The 24493-nt window shown below is 42.2% G+C and overlaps 1 protein-coding gene and 1 long non-coding RNA gene across 2 annotated transcripts in view; both read right to left on the bottom strand.

The window, feature by feature from the left end:
• RNF38 (ring finger protein 38) overlaps window positions 1-24493 on the bottom strand; it is a 759966-nt gene that overhangs the window by 597811 nt on the left and 137662 nt on the right. The gene's annotated exons all lie outside the window — the stretch shown is intronic.
• Window positions 1522-6098, bottom strand: LOC147727653 (uncharacterized). The gene is made up of 2 exons (XR_015309335.1): window positions 5119-6098; window positions 1522-3898 (listed from the first exon to the last, which is right to left on the bottom strand). It is a non-coding gene; the product is annotated as an uncharacterized LOC147727653 (long non-coding RNA).

Here is a 24493-nt window from a genome sequence, read left to right as displayed (position 1 = left end):
AGGGTGGCGTGTGCTACCCTCTGGCTCTTCCTCACACGAAGGGTCTTCGCGGCGAAGACGGAGCAGGCGTTGCAGTCTTCGGTTCTGTGGTCCACCGGTAGGCAAAGGTTGCACACCGGGTGCTGATCTTTCTGCGCGTACTTGTGTCTGCAATTCGGGCAGAACTTGAACGGCGTGTTGTCCATCCTCGAGCGTTTCAGGCTTCCCTGACCGCGTGGACGTCGATGATCGTCGAAGTTCTCGACGTTCTCTCCTCCTTCTCTCTTCGCCAATGGTCTGCGAAGTCTTCCTTGGTCTTCTTCTTTTAATTTCTTCTCGAACTTCTCGCTTTGCAGTACTTTCTCCAAAAATGTCTGGAGCCCAACGGGAACGATCCAGACCCGACCGCGGAAAAAAGAATCTGAAGATGGCGCCCAGGGATGGGAGCTTCCGCAGGAAGCATGCCGACGTCACCGGAAATACACCCAAGGAAGGGTGACGCCGACGCCCACCTGGGCCACAAAAAAAAAAGAGAGAAAAGACTACGAATCCGGACCCAACCACAAGACCGCGGAATATGCACAGCATAGTGAATCCAGAAAGATTCACGCTGCAAAACACCCTCTACGCCGGAACCACAGCCAAGCTCCAGTAAAGACTACAACGCATACAGAACGCCTCGGTAAGACTCATCCTGGACATCCCCCGCCACAGCCACATCTCTGCCCATCTGAAAGATCTGCACTGGCTCCCTCTCAGCAAGAGAATCACATTCCGACTCCTCACCCACGCACACAAGGCTCTCCATGACGTGGGCCCCAGCTACCTCAACAACCGCCTCGCACTCTATACACCAACCCGCCAGCTCCGCTCTGCCAGCCTCTCCCTCGCCACCATCCCACGAATTCGCAAAGCCACCGCCGGAGGAAGATCCTTCTCCTATCTGGCAGCCAAGACATGAAACTCCCTCCCCACCCACCTCCGGCTGACCCAGGACCATCTCGCCTTCAGGAAACAACTCAAGACCTGGCTGTTCAAGCAGTAGCGACCTCTACAAATTGATTGATTGATTGATTCACATAGCTGGCAGGCCTAAACGCAGGTGTGGCTCCTCTAAGTGGCAGCAGAGGCAAACATATGACATATAAAATGAGAATAAACCAATTTTATTATCATTTTTTTTCTTACCTCCAGTAGGCTACCGGCGACCTGTGTCATAGGGTGGGACAGGGCCATACAATGCATGACAATAGTGGGGAGGAGGAGTGATGGGCACTACTAAGTGCGCATGCGCACTTTACACTGTGTTGTACAGCCGGGCGGAGAAAAGCCACAGGATCCCAGGCACTGTCTGAGAGGCAAACAAGGCTGCTCAGACCAATCCTAGCACTGCTCTCATGCTGGAAATACTATTCCCATCATGGGGTCAGGGTTGGCCTCTGGGAGCTTGTACAGTGTGCACAAGCCCTGAAGTCGAGAATCTCGAGAGGAGCAATGCAGTGAACGCAGCGGCAGATAAGTAAAGTTTTATATATATCTTGTTTTGTGCTTATTTTTGTATCCCACCCCTGCTGCCCCACCGCTTCGGAACCCGCCACTACCTAAACCGCATGATGAGCTGCTCCAGTCCAGGTTTTCTTCTTTGAATTATGTGACTTTTCATGGTTTTATTAATGAAATAAACAAGACTACAAGTTCCAGAATTCAAAGAAAACAAATTTGGACTGGAGCAGCTAATCGTGCATAGACCAGTAAACTTGACAGGTTTGAGTTCAATAGAAGCAAACCAAGCCTACAACACACAGAAAGCACTGGATTGTCTGATGAAAGCTCAGGTCTGCAAACAGTTTCCCGAATAACTTGGAATGAGGTGGTCTATTCTATGTACAATCGTGCAAATTCCTAATACTTTAGACCCTGGTGTATAGACACCACAGAGGTTGCATGCACCTCTGAGTCACAATTACCGGAAAAAAAATAGTAAACTGCACACCATACAAAGGAACCAGGAGTCCTACTATTTAATATTTGGACACAGTTCAATAGTACGAGGTGAGACCCACAACTGTTACGTTTCTCAATCCGCAGGTTAGACCTGGGGAACTAGAACGCAATTCCAATTTTTCCCACACAGTTGCAGCAGCGTTTTTCACCATGATGGCTTCACTTTTACGTTTTTTTTTTTAACTCTGCTGGAATCTTTCATTAGAGGTTGGGAGTATTCCAAAGGGGAAAGAAAACTCCCCAAACCAGATTTTTTTATAATCCTGGTGGAGAAGTACAGTCGAAAACCAATCTTGCGCTTAGTTCATGCACATTCATCTAGTCGACGTTCTTGGCAAACTCGCCCCGAACAATTCTAAGAAAACAGAATGAGCGGCGAGGGGAAAAAACCCCGATGCGCACACGAGGATACACAAAAACATAAGCACAACCCGATGCTGCTTCGAAAACAAGGCCATGATGAAAACAAATTATGCGGAATATCTTCAAGGCATTTCAGTCAGTCTGCTAATTGTAAGCTACAATAGCCAGGAAACCAAACAGTGCTCTGCTGAGCCTTGTACAATAGATTCCGAGCTCAAGACGGGAAGCACTTTCCCCCCAAAGGAGACATCTTAAAGTAAGGATTAATTAGGTAATGAGCATTAAGCGTGTTCACTTCCTCTCAACCCACCGCTCCTCATCAACGTCTCCTAATCCAACTACTCACATTTTGTTCAAAATAATTAAGGCTGCAATTGAAGTAAACCCATCTCCCTTCCCTGCGCCGTCTGAAACAGACGAGCAAGGTACTGACGTTCGTTCACGTTAGTTATTCAGGTGAATTACGTCACAACAGTTCTGAAAACACAATTATGCGTTATGAGAGGGACACTGGGTGCTTGACATTGGCTCTCTGTGTTACAGTATTTGATAAAGCGAACTGGCATGTTTTTCTTTTCATTGCTTAGCAGGGTGTGCAGTTTGGCATATACAAAGGATCTGATGCAAGCCAAAGCCACTTGGAATACCTTAAAGCAGCACAGACTACCGTTGCAGCAGCCATCTCACACGTGAAGGAGGCAGTAGTGGCTCCTAGCGGCCCCCCACTGAACAAAAGGAAAAATAAGATGATAATGGCTAGCGTTATTATCCTTTTAGTTTTCCTATTTCACTCAGGGGCTCTCTGGGTAACGGGCTGGCCAGAGCAGGAGGGGGAGTGGTTTACACTCTCTACGTGCTCACAACTGCTTGGCTGGCCCTCTCGAGCCGGCCAAAGAGTCCTACGCACTTTGCATCTTCCCCACCTGGCTGCATTGCAGCCTGGTGAGGAACAAGCAAAGCCTCCCATTCCCTGTCTGAGCGCCGAACCACATCGCTCAGACCAATCACAACGCTGCATTGCAGTGTTGTGATTGGCTCAGGGGAACTTGGGAGCCCCGGTGCTTCCTGCTGCCGGCCGGGATTGCAGGAAGAAGGAAGATGATGGACAGAAGAGAGGCGGTGGCGGTCCCTAGCAGGTAAGTGTGTTTTTAAAGAAAAAAAAATTGTCGTCTCCCCCCTTTACCACACCACCTTGGTCCAGTAGAAGCCGCTACTGAATGGAGGAGGGCAAATGTACTCCTGGTCTGCAAGCAAGTAGGGCTGCGGCAATGCCTACAGACTGCAATGTTTTTTTCTCCACTGTTTGACTACGACAAACTGATCCAGCAAACAAAAACCTTACTTCTGATTCGTTGTGTGACCGCTTTACACAGACATTTATCAAGGCAGGGAAAATGCAGTCTTTCATCCTGTCATAGCCAACACACTGAGTGCAATTACATTAGGTACATACAGGCCAGGCCTCGATCATGGGCAAGCTGGGCCCAGGGCACCAATATTATGAGGAGTGCACATAGCTGTGTGCATTGAGGTCATGCTAACAGCGGCAGCCCTGGCGTCTTCCTCCAGCCTTTTCTGTGTCTCTGCATGCTCGTATCTGTCTGATTTGCCAGTAAGTAGCCTAATCCTTCATTCTCATACCGTGGGCAATGTTTTAACACCCCATTGCCCCCTTCCTTGCCCTCCCTCACCGTCTCACCCCTGCTATCACACATCAACTATACCATCAGAAGCATGAGGCAACTAAGCTCTCTGTGCTTTATGTGAACAGGAGGAGGTCCGGAGACGTTTGTGTTCAGGGGCCAGTTACTGCTCAGCCAGGGACTGACCAATGCACATAAAACGCCCCCCCTGCTGCCTCATTTAATTTCTTGGCATCAGTAAGGGAGCCAAATTTTTCTCCGCCCAGAGCGCTATCTCAACAAAGACCAGCTCTGCATGAGTAAAGTATAAGTAGGTATGGCAGCATATTCATGTGGAGAGGGGAGCCAGCTCCAAGCCAGGAGTCTGGCTTGGCTCTATGAACCTGTACAGAAGTCAAGCCATAAACCAATTTGGCATGTAAAGGACACCAAATCAGAAACACAAATATGTTTAAAAAAAAAAAGACTGTGTGCATGCATCATTAAAAAAAATCTCCAAGATGGGTACCACATAAGCTGGCTCACAGCGGTACATCTTTGAAATGGTTTTCTAGACACTAAAAATGTGTAAGCATGGGTACCCATCTTGAAATGGCTTCAAAGCAACTTTAAGATGGCCAGTCAAGAATGTAGAAGCAGGCAGCCTCTAAACTAGGAGGGGTCGCATCCGGGGTTGGAAAGGTGGAGTGCAGAATGAATAGACTGAGATGGAGTGAAAATAGTCTTTTGCTCTGCAGCGCAAGCTCTGACATCAGCAGTGAAAGACTACATGCTCTCAATGTGCACAAGTATTGGGCAGGAAATCACAAAAAACAACATGGCGAGTCACTGAAAAGATGCTCAATGTTCTTTATTTACCCACTTTTAAAAATAAATACATACAGGAAACACGTTGTTTTCTGTTTGTATTCACCTGTAAAAATAGAAAACTGCAAACCTTAAGTAGAATACATTTTGTTGCTTTAAGACACATCTTCGTTCAACCAGAAGCATATATATTTGCACACATCTAGGAAAAGCTCTGTTGACTTACACCTAGATGAGAAGGTCGGTGGAACTCATATTTACAGCCAGAAATATGGGTCTGTAAGATGTTATGTTATAAGGAACTTATTGAGCGCACATACACCAAAAAGGTCTCTTGGCACTAAGGTAATAGACGCGAATGCAAGCAATAAACAAGCATTGGCATAGCAAATCGGGCTCGCCTTTGGGACTCTATAAGTATTTAGTTATGCAGGAAAAACTCCACAACAAATAAAAGCAGGCCATTTCAATTACCTGTCATACTGTGAAAGGGACCTCACAGAAAGCCAATAGGAAAGCTAGGTAATAAAGATCGACATTCTCTGGCGGTCACAGGAGGGTTTGGCTGGGTGACCATAATATATCCCTTAAATCTGAGATTGGGTCAACATGGAAAGAGCCCACCCACTACCCAAGAATTGACCAACCAGAAAAGACTCTAAAATTAGTAGAGGGATAACCTCCTGCACACTATGAAAGATACAGGACGCAATGCTCTTGTGCAAACCTGCATTAGAGTTTTCCCGTTTGTTGGGATATAGGTTTATTTGCAAGTGCGAAAGTCACCTGTGTGAGCTGCCGCAGTTATATAAATATCGATGCCCCCCTAAAACATTCTGCATCTTGTTTAGGTCAGTTGTAAACATTCTGTGGTGTTTAAGCTACTTCTAAACATAGTGTACTTCTGTATGCCTATAGCTGCTGATGTGCTCAACCAGGAGACAGTCGCATCACATTAACAATCTAGGTTTGATTCATCCTACTTTCAAAACTCATACAATTGCTCCCTCCATGTTAGTGTCGTTGTTAGAAGGGTGTGGGGATATGCACCATGCAGAACAAAAGAAAGGTGCGCAGCCGCATTGTTCAAAGATGAGGCCTAGCGTGGCATGCTGATTAAGGGACAAAGTGCAGCGTGCCGCACTGCTCAAGGGAAACATACCAGTGCAAATTTTCATTATGCGAGCGGTGATGATAGAGCGAAAAGAGGCGCTGTGTGCCGCGCTGACGAAGGGATAAAGCGCGGTGTGCCAAGCTGCTTAAGGGAAACATACAAGTGCTAAAAAATGCATTATGCGAGCCGTGAGCAGAAAGAAAAACTGTGGTGCGCCGAAAGGAAACATATGGCCAATAGCGAATGGATTCATGTAACAAGGGCAGTCTCCAGGGCAGGAAAAAAACACCCAAAAGCCAGCCCAAAAGTAAGTATTCCCTAAAAATACCAAAGGAATTTTGAAAGCCAGACAAAGCAACAAATGAAAAGCGGCAGGCGTGTTCAAAGCCCACATATATCTGAGATACAGACGCTTGCAGTCATACTCTTCAAGTGATCGTGGCTGCGGCACTTCAAACCCGAATTCGTCACCGGACGGTGATAAATTCATTTCCAGAGATACCAAGATCCAATAGAAGAATAATCATCATATAGAGGTTAAGAATAGGACACCCTCTTCCTTTAGGTTGTCCCCCTCCTTGTCCTGATGAAGACCCGATACGGTTGCAAATAAATTGGCACCATACCGCTGGGTCGAAACATCGACGCTAATCCACCAATTGGTCCTCACTACGTCTCAACAGAAAAAATATGATTTGCAATACTGTTTGAGTGAATTGAAGTTATTTTTGGACCAGTGTATCTAAATTCCATCTGTCACGAAACTGTATCACCATAATAGTCACCACAAGTCACAGATCACAATTATTCACTGCTGCACTTATTTATTTCACGTTCTCATTGTATATGGACAACCGCTTTTTACTCAAAGAAAATAAGTGTTTTACAAAGTGATTGAATAATTACAACTTTGTGAACCAGAAAATTATCGTTTGGTGTGTGCTTTTTACGTTTTTCTTTCAATGATTTTTCATGAAAACATGCATATGAGTAAACCTATGCCATAAGTAATTGTTGAATCAAAAGAAATTGTATATAATCCGACAGAACCACTTTTTGCATACTATGTAATACCCAGGTTCTGAGGGTCACTGGGTAACCCCATTATAACTAATGGCACATACGGAATACAGCATGCATGTGAGAGCAGCGCATGCACGCTTTCCAGTCTCGACAAAAAAAAGTTAGCCATGGTCTTGTATTAACAGCCAAGTCTTTAAATGTTTCCTATACCCCACATAGTTGGCTTTAGATCTGATATCAAGGGGGAGAGTGTGCCAAGTGTGGGGAGCAATCACTGAAAACCTAGCCCCACCCAGTCTCTTCCTATTGCTGGAACAGTCAATAGGTTCAGGAAGGCTGACCTAAGATGACGATTAGGGGAGTAATGCTGAATTCTAGTAGACCTAAAGATATAAAGATCTACATAATATGGGAAGAGCTACCCTGTCAGATGCCTGAGCCTGTTAAGATATGTAACCAAAGGGATGCGAGATCTAGTGTCTAAAGCCTGGGCCTTCAAGATCTCTGCAATCTGATGGAAAACTCTCTTTCCAGGCCCAAACCTGCACAATCATAGTACCCGGAGGAATAGCTTTACTAGCCTGATCCTGGAAGATCTTTGTCACCTGACTGATAGCTGTGCTTTCAGATTCTGAGATAGAATGTCAGGAACCTGTAAAGTCTGTGTACCCTCATGGAGAGCGAGGCTGAGAGATGCCCATGCCTGTAAGGTATCTCTCACCTAAAAAACAGCTAAGCCATCATATGCCTGAGGTTTAAGGATCTTTGGGACAGATGTACGACCCGCCAATTAGCGAGTCGCAAATTATATTGCATTTGTGACAAACAATTTGAGACTCAGTAATTGGGATGCACAACAGTGTCTGAGGAGCTATTTGCGATTCCCAATGGGGTCGCAAATTGCATGCATCATGCATATTAATGAGGCTGTCGCAATTTGCGACTCCATTAAGTATGGCTGACACTCCCAGGTATGGTGGCCTCATGTCTGGGACTGCTTTTAAATAAAGCATTTTATTTTTTTAATGCTGCCCGTTTTCCTTAAAGGAAAACGGGATGCCTTTGAAAAATATAAATGAAACTTTTCAGTTTCATTTTTTAAGGGCAGGTAGTGGTCCCTGGGACCACTGCCTGCCCTCAAAAAATATTTGCTCGTGCATTCACAAAGGGGAAGGGGTTCCCTCGGGACGCCTTCCAGTTTGCAAGTGCTTTACCACCCTTCTGAGAAGGGTGGTAAACTGCGAGTGTTTGCAACAACAATTGCGGTCGCAAAACATTCTCACATAGCTTAAGGAGTCGCAATTTTGAAGGGATGCCCTTGGAATGCCCCTTCCTAATAGCCAGTCGCTAATCCTATTTTGCGAGTCGCAAACTGATTTGCGACTCACAAATTAGGATTAGTGCATGGGCCACTGTTTTTTGCAGGCGCAAACGGGTCTAAAAACCATTTGTGCCCGCAAAAAACCTTTGTACATCTGGTCCTTAGTAACATGAAAGACAGCCTTGCAGTCATGGGACAAGGCATATAAGAGTTCTACATCCAAAATAATACCTATGTGGTCAGATGCCCTTGTCTGTAGATTCCCATAGGGAGAGTGCGAACTCTTTTGCCATAGGCCTCAACTACCAAGGTAGGATTAAAATTCGGGTTACTCTAGCTGCTCCAGGCCAGAGCTCATTACAGCTATGTAACTAAATGGGGACTCCTCTTCTTTCTGTCTAACAAATAGAGAGTGAGGATTTTTACAAGGGATATTCCCAGTCCCCCTGGGATATGAACCAAAAACAAATAAAGGAGTAAACCCCACAGATATAGAATATCAACAAGATGAGGAGGTAAACATGCAAGAAAATGAAAGAGTTCCTTTTCTAAAAAGACCCAGCACCAACCAACCTAGTAAGTGACATGATTCATCATTGGGGTCCCACCCGAGAAGCCGAATGCTACCCGGGTGTTCTTCAACACCTGTTTACAGTGGAGCAGGATTATTCACAACAGTGGTGTAAGTGAGTGAAAGGTGGGGTTAAAAATCGTCTTTATTTAACTCCCTAAAAGTTTAATATGGAGCAATAAGACAATGGCTAAAAACAAAGTGGGACACTAAGTTAGGTCAGATTGACCTATGGTGTCTATGTCTAAAATAGTGATCGTGGTGGTCTACATGTTGCAACCTGTGCGTGATGTTACAAGGTTTTCATCAGGACCTATTACAATGGCCCGAGAGATATACACATGCTAAGGTGCACCCTACTCTGGGTCAATCAAGAACCACACTGCATGCTTACAGTGTGTCAACCTTCCAGCCTTCTGTGAATGGAACAATCTGAAAATAAGGGAACAAACACACAAAACGCATGTTATCCATATGTGTTGACCTTAGAGGACCTCTCATTCGAGGATCCGCTGTGAGCTAATTAACGTGGTACATACTGTGTTCCATATATACCATGCATGGCGTTTCGGTGTGAATTCACATCTCAATGGTGGCAGTGAGCCAATATAAAAAGGATTACAGCCTAAGTCTCCAACATATTTGTGACCTGAGGGTTAGCGTTTCTGAGTGAAACAGGAACCTTGATCATGATCTTCGTAAGCCAAGAGAGTTTGCTCTGCTATTAAAGGCATATCTCTGTATGCTTTGAGTAAGAGAGGCCATCTTCTCAAGACCGTAAGATGTTTCTCTTTGCCAGTTGCCATCCAACTTTCTTATTTCCAACCCACCACCACAACCTTTTCTACTCTGCTCTATCTGAATTACTTCTCATTGTACAAGTGCACCGAATAACACTGATAAAAGGTTTTACCACTGTGATTTTGTCAACATTCCCTCACGCTTCTGTAACACAAATTTTTTAATATGTGGTTTCCCTACTATATGTCATGTGGGAAGCATCCACATTGTCAATGGGGGTAGGTCCATGCTAGACTCTGTCAATCGAAATCCACATTGTGAATTTAGAAAGGGCACTGAAATGCATGTTAAGCAAAACCCATTCCATTCTGTCTGCCTTACATTCACTATATATTTCAAAGCAGAGCCTTTGTTATCATATTTACTAGATGTATTGAACTGCAACCTGGAATCACAATCTTTTTGCAGCAGTTAAGCTATGTGCAGCTTTATTTACAAATAAGCAAACACTTTGAATGAAAACGTTCATGGTATTTTTACTGTATATTGAATGTACAGTTATAAAATGCTCATGAGAGATAAAATATTCCATGCTTCACTCAAATATAGGGAATAAGGAGCCCCATTACTAATGTGCTTATGGTTTCCATAGCAGGGACAAGGATTTGTTGTCAATTGTTAATTATTTGTACTTTTGGAGCGATATAGTTCTAATTAACTATATGTATTTACATTTAAAAAATAAATTACATCAAGACTGGGTGTGGGACTTAGAGTAGGGTTAGGCTTTCTATTGGAAGTAGGGACTAGGGCTACCTGTGCCATTGGTTGCATGGACTTGTTTTGGGACTACTGGTAGGGCTAGGGCCTTTATTGGACGTAAAGATCAGGGTTTTTGAACTGATTGGGTGCTTGGACTAGGGCAAAGATTGGCTGTAAGGTCCTGGTCTCCTATTGGTTCCTAGATTTTTTGGGCTAGTGTTGTGATCGGATAGTGTTAGGGCTAGGGTTCTCATTGGCTGCAGGGGTCATCTGATTACTAGGGCTATAAAAAAAGGCCAGGCTTAGGGCGTCTCAGCTAAGGGCAGAGAGGACAAGGGCAGTTGCCGGTTTGATCCTGTTCGAGAATGTTAGGGACTAGGGCCAGAAATGCTGCCCTTTTTCTCATTTAGCAATACCCAGCCCACACCATCCACAAACAGAGCAACACACTCACACCAAATGTACACCACGCACAACACTATGCACAGATTAATGTACCAGCCTGCACTACAAACCCAACCAAACCACATCTACACACCCTACTACCAGAACTACCACACATATCCACCATCACCTACAAACAGTACACAACTCTATCCTATACCACTAACCAATACACTCATCACTAACACAACACCAATCAACACCATACATAACTACATCCCATTAAGACACTCTCTCCCTGCTGTAATTACACCTAACAGACCTTCCATCAGTTGTCCAACAAACACCCTCCTCTCCCTTCTACCATAATAACAATAACGCACAACACACACACTGCACACCACCACACTTTGTAACTCTTGCAACACATATACTTTCAATGTAATTATGGATCTACATATTTATCACTTTCTTCTAATTTAGCATTTCCAATGCACTACCCTATTTCTCAGCCTATACATATATCAATATATTCTCTACATCCACTCTCTCTTTTATCCCAAACCCCATACCACTACCATGATTGCCAAAATAACCCTTTCTAGACTCTCTACTACTCTACCCCTCCTTGTATCATCTGACACCTCTTTTACTATACCGATCCCCTAAAACAAACCTTTCTAAACTCTTTCCTGAGTCCTCCGCTCCAAACTTTTTTACTCATACAAAAGCCTCCTCCTATTGCTAAGACCTCAAAAAAACCTTCACTCTTTTATCCCTCTACTATCCTTTTCAATAGAAACTACAGACTAACATGTTCACTTCTCAAATTCCATATTAAACTATACTAATATACTACCCAAATAACTGAATAACATATCCACTACTCAAATTACTTCATATTTTTTACTATACTAATTTTCAACAGTAATCCTTTATGGGTTCCAGAGTGGCGTGCTACTCACCAGAAAAGCGATTCAACACCCATCAGGGGTAAAAAGTGCTATATACACTACCCCCAGACATCAGAGCCCAACCCAATCTTCTCTCATTCCGCAAAACACTCAAAACTTGGCTGTTCCCGTGAGGCTCTATCTACGTCTGGACATCCACTCTGGTTCTCTGTCATTAGCGCTGGGACGCTCACGGGCAGCCATGCGCTCTACAAATCGGTAAAATAAATAAATAAAATGAATGCAAATCTTTCTTCCCCTTTTATCCCTCCGCTATCCTTCTCACTTCAAGTAACTAATATCCCCCACTGAAATTACTTCATACTTCACCATATTAATTCACTACTAATCCTTTGTAGGCTACCTGAATTGCGTGCGTCAACAAGTGCTATACAAATACAAACCTTTGTCCTCCTCTATCCTTTTGCTATCATTCCAAATCCAAATAACTGACTAGCCTATCCACCACTTAAAATGTACTTGCATGTTTCACTATACTAATTCAACACTAATCCTCTATGGGTCCCGGAGTAGCGTGTTACTCGCCGAAAAAGCGCTTCGACGCCTTGTCAGGGGTAGAAAGCGCTATATAAATGCAATTACAATACAATACAATACATACTTTTAGTAAAAATCAAAAGGTCATGGCTAATACAGACCAAGAAAGAAAGACCAAAGGAAAAGAAAGAAGAAGAAATGAAGGCAAGAAGGAAAAAGAAAGAAAAACAAAGAAAGAAGAATAGAAGGAAAAAGAAATGTGGAAGAACGAAAATTAAAGAAGGAAAAAGAAAAAAGGAAAACAAAGAAGGAAAAGGAAAGACAGAATAAGGCAACAAGGAAAAGGAATGAAGGACAAATAAAGAATATGACGAAGGAATAGGGGGAAAAGGGTATGGTAACAAGGAGAAAGAAGGAAAAAGTAAAAAGAGTATAATGTAATACAGAATGATTTAAAATGGACAGGCTGATATGCTCTAAAAGTACAGCAGCCAAAAAAGCAAAACACTCCAAAAAGAATTTGCAACAGTATTGGCAGTAGAAGGGATCTGAAAAAGATGTAATGTGGTCTTTGTTCACATTAGAAGCATCCTGCTATCACATCAGGCTCTAAACACAAAGGCAACACTATAGCAATTACAAAGTGAAAACAAAAGACTGCCACTAAAGGGAACTAGCTTTGTGCAAGTGCAAAATGCAGTCACTGTAAGTAAAATTAACCAGTGGCTTAAGTAGGCTGCCCCACTGTCCCATGCTATATACTGTAGTGGGCGGAAGCAAAATGTGACTGACACAAATACAGACCAATGGACGAAGAGAGGTGGCTAAAAGCCCCCATATGTAAGTAAATTATACTTATTTTAGTAAAATCAAAAGGTCTTGGTTAATGCCAGACCTAAAAAGAGCTAGCACTGCAAGCCGGTATGCATATGCCCATCCAGGCAAATCAAACAACCTATCAATCAATCAAAATCCCTTAAACATCCCAAAAGATACAGCTTTTCAAAATAGATTTTCATATTTATGCCTCTTAAGATATTATTATGATTTTATATTTTTGGGGAAAAAAATCCCACAACGTAATCAGGCATGCCACCACAGAGCAGGAAAAATTACTAATTTATGGCTCACACAGAAATGAGTTCCACTAGGAGTATTGTATTGCAGTATTACTACCAGTGCTCATACCCCTGTTTTTGAATAAGTACACACTAGAACAGAGGTCTCCAAACAACAGCATGGGCGCTCACAATAGCTGACCGGTGACCATTAACCACACATTGTGTGTGTGCGTTAGCACCCAGCCAGGAGAAAAGCATGCCAGTGGTACTTATGTGTGACTGGAGGAGCTGGAGTGGGCATATGCAAACTGGCACTGGTAGCAGCACAGAAGCAGGGGCCAGAGTAGAAGCAGTGAAGCACTTAATTTGATTGTGAGGATGGGGGTGCCTGTGTGTCAAAACTGTGTGTGCGACTGTGTATGCATGCACCTACATGGTGGGTGAGTTTAGGAGTATGAGGGAGTGAGAGTGTGTGTTAGGTTTGGGTTCTTGAACCGTTGCTTGCAGTACATCAGATTAAGTATCTGTTCAGTGCATGCAAGTGCACTGGATGGTCAACCACACCGGACATATTACAAGGGGCATTTCAAGCACCTCCAAGCCTACTTGATACTGTATACTGAAGATGGGCAAGAACCCAGAAACACTTGTCCAAATAAGCACTGCTTCGCCAAGACATCCTCTTTTAGTTGTGAGACACTCAAACACAATATGAACTGCATATATTAGAAGTGGTTCTGCCTTGCTGCAGTACACTACCCTCCCTTGTTTGCCCCTGACTCAAATGCCATGCTTGGCATATACATGCCATAGTGGTGACTTCCTGTGGCATAATGGTGGTCTTCTTCATCAGAATGTGAAAATCATGGCACCAGGGTGACCAGCCCGAGCACTATGGTATCAGTGCAAAATGGTGGTAATCAGTGGCATTTTTCTGGGCATACTCATCGTTATGGTAGCCTTCCCTAGAACCTTATGGTAATTCAAGGGCATGTGAATCTGTTCTACACCTTAGTTCTTGATGAAATTGACAAGCTGGTATATAGTGGGCAAACATATTTATTGAGAATAAAAATGGTATTTGGAAGCAAAAGCAAAAAAGAGATGTTTTCTTTCATGGGGGGGGGGGGGGGGTTGGGGGGAGAGAGAGAGAGACGACAAGCTATTGTTTAAAGAATTGTTTGTTTACCCAAAATGAAATGCCTGTATTTGACGGCAAAATGCGTGTATTTTCATATTTTCTGAATCTGATAAACCGAATGTTTGGGTGCAAAAGTATGTCATTTTCAAGGTTTATAAGTGAAAGCAGTTACTTAAATGATAATTCATGTAGAGTTATACAAAAGACCCAATGCTGACCTTCTTTCCTTGACCTGAACATAATGAGCATGGACACCTTAAAACACACCAAACAAAACATGACATCATTGTACAGCCAGTCCTCCTTTTGGTCTCCATCAGTGTGTTTTGCTTTCTTTCCAGTGGAGCGCCATAAGCTCCGTTAAATGTAGAGTGCTAGGCGCCGAGGGTAAATAGGCTTGATTCAATCTCAAACCTTCCTTTCACCACCCTACACTGCCTGTCTCCTTTTCTCACTCTTGTACGTTTTTTCAAACACTGCTTTCACCCATTGTAACTTATTTCCAATCGTTTTCCTTCTTAGTTTTGTGCCTTTCTCTCTGGCTCTTTATCAAAATCTGAAGCAGAAAGTAAGCCCACCTCCCTCTATGCCCCCGTCTGCTCTCCAGAGACTGTGCTGCCCGGTCCAGGGCAGTTCACAGCCAGCTGTCACGTCGCCCCCGCCCCTCGCGCGCGCGTTCACGTTGTCTTTGCCAAGTCTCGAGCCTGCAGTTTTCACACCTGGCCGAGGACTCGGCGTTTCCAGCGACAATGCAGCATATTTACAGCAAGTTTACAAATGTGCTAGCACAGCCTTTAAAAATAACGAGGCCAGTCGGAAACACGTCGAGTCTGTTCTCACTTGTGTGTAAAGCTACCAGCTGACGGCGATCAGCTGCCAAGCCACGCGTGAATCACCGGCACACTGCTGGCCTGCGCACCCAGGCGGAACAGAGGGAAGAAAAGGTGTCACTGTTTTTAAAAGCGGCTCGTCTCGGAAAAAACGCGAGATCTCGCTCACAGATTAAACCCAGTTTGCTACAGGCTAGCCTCTCTGCCATGGGAAATACAGTGATGCCAAAGGCGGGATTACGGCTTTACAGCACTGTGGAGAGGAAGTAATTACTTAGTCATGGAACATCAAAAAAGAAAAGAAAAAAAACAGGCTCTGCAGGTTTAGGTTTTAACTTTTAAAAAACTCGAAATGACGGATTATGGTAACCACAAGGTGACCAGACTTTGATCACCAACACTGGCAAAGCCAACAGGCCTGGTCTTTGAGACCTATTGGTTTTGCCAATGGATTTAGCGAGGCTATGTAGACTGAATATAGAAAAAAAAACTTTATGACGCAGCCACCAGTGTTATTTTGTATCCGCATATACCACAGATGCGCATGCCTACAAAATCACGTAGATACCTTTTTTCTTTTTCTTTAACGATTGGAGTGGGATCGGTGAATAAAAAGAAAAAAAATGTCAGAGCATTTTTTTTCCAGCGCGGGAAGCATCACGGGGCAAAAGCAACAAGGGGGAGCCGAAGCAACACAGGTGGGGGAAGCAACAGAGGATAAAGGGCGGAGAAAAACAAAGTAGGGCAGGGAATGAAGCACATGGGTGAGAGCAAGTGGGGGGAGAGAAGAACACTAGGGAGACCGCTGGAAAACACATGCACTCCTTGGGAGAGTTTTAAGACAAAGGAAATAATTTCCCTAAAAGTGAGCAGTGGAAGGATACAAGTAAATTGGCTATGTTTCAGGGGAGACAGATACAATATGGACAAGTCAAGTTATCAAATAAGATGCTGAGAGCGACAGTAAAGCCAACCAATGGTAAGCAATGGGCTAGCTGCTTGATAAACCCACAGTATGTCATTCGCAACCATGCAGCTTACACGGTCTAGCAGGCTCGACCTAAAAACATGGACCTTCAGTAATCATTGAAGCAGGACTACAATTGTACATTGACCAAGGTGCCCATAATGACTTGTGTGACAAAGCTCACCAAAATAGAAAAACAAACAATGAGAGACCAAGGGAAATTAAATGCTGATTTATACAGAGTTTCATCTATGTTGATTAAATGGTATTCTTCTAGGGGCTTCTAACTAATCCTGCACTGAATACATTACAACTTGCATCACTCTGTTTAAATCAAGCTTGTCTGAAAACTGGGACATAAGCTACATTTACTGAAATTTGCCAGGACAAATGTTGAACAAGCATGACATGGACATTTTGGGATGATCCATAACTTATCCGTTCATCCCGCAACTCAGATACTTAACAGGGTGATCCCATTACACAAAATATTCGTCCTTGAGAGGTTGGTACAGGTTTGCAAAGAGAGTGACCCTATAGAAACCTTTTACTGTTGGGAGGGTAGATTTGAATGAAAAGGAGGGTGATGCACACGCAACAATGGTATGTAACCAGCATGCTCACAGAGTAAAGAACTGGGAAGAAAAAGTGACCAAACAGGTTTTCAATGAATAACACGCAATGTAGCTTGAATTTTTGCAAAAGCATCATTTCACAAACGAAAAGTAGTATGATTTAAACATAGAAAATCAGAGGAAAGGGCAGCACCTAAATTTAATAGGACAATGTAAAATGTAGCTTTGTGCGCCAGCACCAGCCGCCCAGGGTTTATGGTGAAAGGACAAGCCTTTCAATCACCAGGACAATAGAAATCATAACGGTTTACTGAGAGGCATTCCATGTTCCTGACAGTAATTTCCGTATTTTCCGACTCTCAGCAGCAAATTTAAGTGAAAAAGCACACACAGCTTTCACCAGGATAGAGCCTGGGCATTCTCTGGTGGTGTTCATCACGCATGAATGCTGATCCCATCCCACACAACAAGATAAATACCAGTTTCAGTTTTTAACGTCTTTATTTCGATTTTTCATCATAAAAGACACACATATACACAAAATTACTTTAAATACAATTAGTACAACGAAGTCATAAGATCATAAATATTTAAATACATATACTAACCAAATCAAAAAGAAACAAGGCAATTAAGGTAAAGACAAAACAAATCTAATTAAAAATCTCAATTAAACATACTTATAAAGACGTCAGGGGGAATTTTAAAACATTTGAGCATATAAAAATTAGCAGATCTTCAATACTGATAAAATCGTAGGCCAGAAAAACCAGTGGGGTAACACAGTATACAGGTTTATTTAGGTCAAGATACTATGAGCTGACTGATTGATTTTATCCTTATCAACCAAGCCCACCCAAGGAATTTGGCCAATCCTATGGTTAGCCATTCAGATGTGTTGGTTCTCAGGATATACAGTGCTTCACTACTCACTCGGGTGTTAAGTCTAGTACATATAGGTTTCAGCCACTTATTACGTGGTTCACAATAAGCAGAACAAACAAATAAAAAGTGGCCAATTGTTTCCTTACAAACAGTACAACAGGGACAGAAACTTGACTCTGACCTCTGCCAGCCGCTAGTAAAAGCCCTCAGCGGCAGTGTACCTACACGGAACTGATGGTATAGTTTCCTGTCTAATGTTTTAAGGATAACATCCCAATATACTTCTTTATTAGGTACTACTTTGTGGAGCAAGAACTGGCCTGTCAAATTCATTTTCTCAGAAAATGCCACATGTTCCGTTTTTACCATGGACCAGAAGAGAAGTTTGAATTCATTCTTAGTAGGGAAGGTTTGAGATCCCGGCTCCGACCAAAGCAAGGGGATACCCATTTCACAAGATAAATACCTGCTCTTTGACTGCTGCCTTCGGCCTGTATTAACCTTTCCAGCCATGAATGGACAAGTCATAACAGCGCATGTCTGCGCCCCCATAAGCCAAGCTCTCATGGTGTAAGGGGCTGTCTGGACATGCAGGCGAGGGAAGCAGCGAAAATTTCAGGGAGAACCACTAACAAAAGGCAACCATGGATGGAACTATGAAGATTTAGAAGCCCCAAAGGAAAGGCATTTATGCAGCATAGAAAAGGTTTCTCTGATAAGCAATGAAACATTGCACGGCAGGGAGGGGGCGGAGCTGTGCGGGGATGGCGTTGGAGACAGCTGCTGTAATGGCTGCGGGTCGGGTAAGGGGTGAAGATGCGGGGTATCTATAGAGCGCGAGTCAGGAGGTATCAAGGACAGCCCGCTTCCGAAACTTCACATACCGAGTCCTTGCAGTGTCGATGACCAGCTGTGGGGCGTTGTGCTGATAAAATTGAAGGCGCAATGGCAAAACATGAAAGCAGGTGCCGTGCTGATAACACGTGCGCTAGTGTTAAGAAATCAAAACAAACAAAAACACATAGTTCCAAAACGGATGCTAAAATGGTAACTAGTGGATTTGTGGATTTATATTCTACTTGGTCCCTGCATTCGGGGAAGGATGACCACCGGAAGAGACATGACAAATGCATGCCATAAATGAAAGGGAAGAAGGAATTGGAGAGAGACAATGGAGCCAGCAAATAGCAAGCCTATGGGCGGTCTGTAAGCACCCAGAGAGAATACAGCATGTCTCGAAGAGACGGTGCAAGTGCTGCCTAGCCTCGACCTAAAAACTGTGACTGCTCCTGGAATCCAAAATACCCGGTCGGTCACTTTTGCTATGAAGTTTCTACATTTGCTGTTGTAAGTTTATTTCTATAATCAAAGATCAATCATGGTATGTAACTGGACAGTGACCGCCCCAAATCCTTGTGGTACAGCCTTTGATTCTTTGAGTATGATTAAAAAAAAATAACAATCAAATCTGTTGATGACTTTGTCGGTACGATGTGCAGTATAAATTGAAAGCCCATCATTTTGGCATTTGTGAAGTGAAAGACAAACAGTAAAGCGACAGAATGAAAAGGGGGTCTACATAAAAAAGTAATAGGCAAAGAAGTAGAAAAACACGTTGTCTTCACTGCATGTGTGTGTGAGTATAATATTGCAGTTTGTGTGTGCGTGCACTTGTGATGTGCACTGTCTCACTAATGAGTGCTATGTGATGTGAAAATGTGTGAGATAGTGTGAAATGGTGAACACTGAAGTGTGTGTTCATGTGCGTGTTGGTGTGCATGATAGTGTACACATGTTGCTACCATCAGGATTTGATTTAATTGTGTTTCAGTGGATGGTCTGTGTTGGATTGATGCAACTTTTGTATGTGTGAAAACACTACGTCTGTGAATGTGACTTTTATGATGGTCGGAATGTGTAATAGCATGATGGTGTTTGCATGAAAAATGGTGTGTGTTAGTATGTATCACAGTGCAATGGTGTTTGCAACTGCTTGTAAATAACGGTGTATGTTATAATGTGTGCTATATTACAGTACAATAGAGTATTATAATGTGGTGTATGAGGCTACACGTGAAATGGTATGATCATAAGGGAGTTGAAAGAGTGATGTGTGTTGGTGAGAAAGTATGTGCTATGTGAAAGGATGGCATGCGGATTGGAGTGTGTGGTGTATGAGAGTATTATTTTTCATTGGACATTAATGAAGCACAACATACACTCTTAGGAGCCTTGAAAATCAGTCAGGGATGGAATGACAACAACCAAAAGGCAACAAAGAATTGCTGAACATACTGCCAACCTTTTAGCTTTATGCAGAATAGAATTAAAGAAGACTCCTTTCAGAGTGAGACTTGCAGTTGGTTCCACAGTTCTAGTGCTGCGATTCGAAAAGTTCTTCCTCCAAACCTTTTATATATTTACTTAGGAATGGAGAACAAAGCATGAAATGGTGACTGAAGGTGAGGGTGGAACATATTCTGGGAACCTCCAGGTTAGGAAAGGAGGTCTAGTATCGTTATTAGTCATGAACATCATGTAGGCCGGTGCAGAGCGGGAATATCGTCGTAAAAATATCGACTAACCTTAATATCGCCGCAGAAATATCTACAAGAAGAAATATCGATGTCAAAAATATAGTTTGACCAGAATATCGACAGACAGGTAAGTAATATCGTTAACATTAATATAGTTGTAATAAATATCGTTTACAAAAACATAGTTTACAAAAATATCGTTTTTTAAATAATTATAAGTAATTTAGTGTTTTTAATGAGTATTGGTTGTCAAAGTAGTATTTTTTGTAGTATTTTATTAGTTAATAACGTATTTTATGTTGAATTTAGAGTTAATAGTTCCGTAGCGGGTTGTGGGTTTATAGGGGAGTAGGGTGGGAAGTAATTTGAAATATAATAAAATAATTGATTAATTAATGTGTTAATTGAATATAAATAGTGTAATAAATAATAGTTAATTAATTTCAATTAGTTAATTGATTAATTATGTAAATTAATTATGTTAATTGTTTAATTAATTTTAGGTGTGTGTAGTGGAATTTTTAAGTGAAAATGTAGTGAATTAATTACATTTTAATTGAATAATTATTTAATTAATGATTAATTAAATAAAAATAAAGATTTGTTAATTTTTAAACGAGTAAATACATTTAGTAATTTTTACCCCTACACTATCCAACACTTTCCCTACTGTTGCACCCTCTGGAGTGGGAATAGTAATTTTTACCCCTACGCTATCCAGCGCTTTACCTACTGTTGCACCCTCTGGAGTGGGAATAGTAATTTTTACCCCTACGCTATACAATGCTTTCACTACTGTTGCACCCTCTGGAGTGGGAATAGTAATTTTTACCCCTACGCTATCCAGCGCTTTCCCTACTGTTGCACCCTCTGGAGTGGGAATAGTAATTTATACCCCTACGCTATACAACACTTTCACTACTGTTGCACCCTCTGGAGTGGGAATAGTAATTTTTACCCCTACGCTATCCAACGCTTTCCCTACTGTTGCACCCTCTGGAATGGGAATAGTAATTTTTACCCCTACGCTATCCAACGCTTTCCCTACTGTTGCACCCTCTGGAGTGGGAATAGTAATTTTTACCCCTACGCTATCCAACGCTTTCCCTACTGTTGCACCCTCTGGAGTGGGAATAATAATTTTTACCCCTACGCTATCCAACGCTTTCCCTATTGTTGCACCCTCTGGAGTGGGAATAGTAATTTTTACCCCTACGCTATCCAACGCTTTCCCTACTGTTGCACCCTCTGGAGTGGGAATAGTAATTTTTACTCCTACGCTATCCAACGCTTTCCCTACTGTTGCACCCTCTGGAGTGGGAATAGTAATTTTTACCCCTACGCTATCCAACGCTTTCCCTTCTGTTGCAGCCTCTGGAGTGGGAATAGTAACTTTTACCCCTACACTATCCAACGCTTTCCCTATTGTTTCACCCTCTGGAGTGGGAATAGTAACTTTTACCCCTACGCTATCCAACGCTTTCCGTACTGTTGCACCCTCTGGAGTGGGAATAGTCATTTTTACCCCTACGCTATCCAACTCTTTCCCTACTGTTGCACCCTCTGGAGTAGGAATAGTAATTTTTACCCCTACGCTATCCAACGCTTTCCCTACTGTTGCACCCTCTGGAGTGGGAATAGTAATTTTTACCCCTACGCTATCCAACGCTTTCCCTATTGTTGCACCCTCTGGAGTCGGAATAGTCATTTTTACCCCTACGCTATCCAACGCTTTCCCTACTGTTGCACCCTCTGGAGTGGGAATAGTAATTTTTACCCCTACGCTATCCAACGCTTTCCCTACTGTTGCACCCTCTGGAGTGGGAATAGTAATTTTTACCCCTACACTATCCAACGCTTTCCCTACTGTTGCACCCTCTGGAGTGGGAATAGTAATTTTTACCCCTACGCTATCCAACACTTTCCCTACTGTTGCACCCTCTGGAGTGGGAATAGTAATTTTTACCCCTACGCTATTCAACGCTTTCCCTACTGTTGCACCCTCTGGAGTGGGAATAGTAATTTTTACCCCTACGCTATCCAACGCTTTCCCTACTGTTGCACTCTCTGGAGTGGGAATAGTAATTTTTACCCCTTCGCTATCAAATGTTTTAACTAATAATATATTTTATATTTTAATTGTATGTATGTATTATTGTTGTTATATAAAGTAATGTGTTAAATATATGTTTATGTACACATTTATTAAGTTTATAATGAAAAAGTGTAGTTAATTTGTTTTAAATAGTCAAAAAATAAAAGTAATGTAATGTATTTTGTTAATAGTACTTATATTTATTTATTATTTAATGTAATTTTAATTAATTTAAAAAGTCGATATTTTTTACATCTACATTTATTACAACGATATTTTTAAGTAGATATTTATGTACTTACCTGTTTAGGTATAGGGTGTCTATATTTTTGTAAACGATATTTTTACAACTATATTTTTGTAATCGATATTTCAACACCCAACCATGTAGGCCACCGTGAACGACAATACCCAAAATGCCAGTGAGGTTCATATTCCAAGTAATTGTACTCCATCCTTTATTACTCTAATAGTGAATAATGTATTGTTTTCTATCAGTGTTTTATTACACTAAAAGAGAATAAGGAAGGTGGAGCCCAAACCGACGTCCATAAGGACTAACTGCTCCTGTTCTACTGGGACTGATTTTGGTACCTCTGAGGCCAGGAGTAGCAAATGCAGTGCTGGGGGTCGCAAGGCAGGGGTCCCAGCTGCGACCCCTAGTGATCCCTAAACAATGTCTATGTAGGTCACTTTAAATTGAATGTGTTCGACAACTGTTAGCCAATCAAGCTTTTTGAGATAGGACGAAATTGTGCAGGTGAAAATCAATTTTACAGTGGCATTCTGGATCTTCTGTTGGGTTGACATTTTGTTTGCAGGGACCCTTAGGTAAATCGAATTACAAATAATCTAGTAGAGACTTCAAAAAAGCACTGGCAACTGTGATTTTCTGTAATCGTTTTAAAAAAGAAAAAATCCTTTAAAGAATATGAAGACTTAAATTCACTGCCAGAATTTGTGCATCAAAAACCAGAATAGCATCTAAATGAATACCCAGATTTCCAACCACGTTCACATAGAGGGATTGCTAGCTACCCTTTGAAGCTGACCAAATAGAGTTTTTGTGAAGTCAAACTTTGGAAAAAACTGGGATAATTTCTGATCTGGTTGGGTTTAACTTCACAAAGTTCCAACACCTTATAAAGTTGAGAGCTTCTGGCAGTGCCTTACAGATGGCTTTTAGATTTTCTTTAAGGCTGATCACTAGCTGGACATTGTCTTTGCTTAGATATGGGTGGTGACCTGAAAATTACAAAGATTAGCTAGTGGTCTTAGGTATTAAATAGTATGAAGACAGGGTGCTGCCCTCATTAATACTTCACTTACTTTTTTAGTTCTGACATAAATGAGCTAAGTTTTACTACTTGGCTATGACCTTTTGAAAGGTCGAGAATCAGGTCAATGATCTCTCCCCACTTTTAATCGCTGAATCAGAACTAGGTGGTCAATGGTATCAAAGGCAGCCAACTGATCTAATAGAACAGCTGCCTCGGAATCAACCATGTCCAATATCATTCTAAGGTCATCTTTCACCAATGTGACTACTTGTTGTAAACTAAGCCCTGGGCAGAACCCAGCCTGAGATGAGCCCCAAATGCGTTATGATTCTATGAACTCCAGGAGTTGACCCGCAACCACTTTTAGCAAAAGTTTCACTTGGACGACTAACAAGGAAATGGGTGAACAGTTTTCTGGATTAGCAAACACAAGACCAGGTATTTTTGCTTTTTTGTTTTTAAATAAGAGTGCTGGCTGTGGCTTTCTTTACCTTTTCTGGTACACTACCTGATTCCAAAGAAGAATTTATGATCTTTTACATTAAAGAGATAACATGTCACTAAATTATTTGAGGAAATGTGTCAGGCAGATACCTGTCCAGGAACCTACTGGTCTCCTGCACTGTATAAGAGTTTCAGTTTTCACCTAAGAGAGCCACTGAATGTGCACGTTTATTTGTGATACCCCTGACCACTAGGGAGGAATTAATTCCCTGAAGCTGTATCTATACTTAAAATTGCCAGAAAACATTTTACTAACTGTCCCGCCTGAAAGGCTTCGAGTGTGTCTTACACCTGCAGCTTTTTGCCAATTTATTAGTAATTTATTTGGAAGTAGTCATTTTGGTCACCTGTACTTTCAGCTTAGTGAGATGCTGAATTCTGGAGAATACTTCACTAAAGGTATTATTAGCTGGCAAATGTTTTTCTACATAATACCTCTTCTTATATACAGGTCC

The sequence above is a fragment of the Lissotriton vulgaris genome, chromosome 3_1 (assembly GCF_964263255.1).
Source record: "Lissotriton vulgaris chromosome 3_1, aLisVul1.2, whole genome shotgun sequence".
NCBI lineage: Eukaryota > Metazoa > Chordata > Amphibia > Caudata > Salamandridae > Lissotriton > Lissotriton vulgaris.
This window is presented reverse-complemented; position numbering and strand designations above follow the sequence as displayed.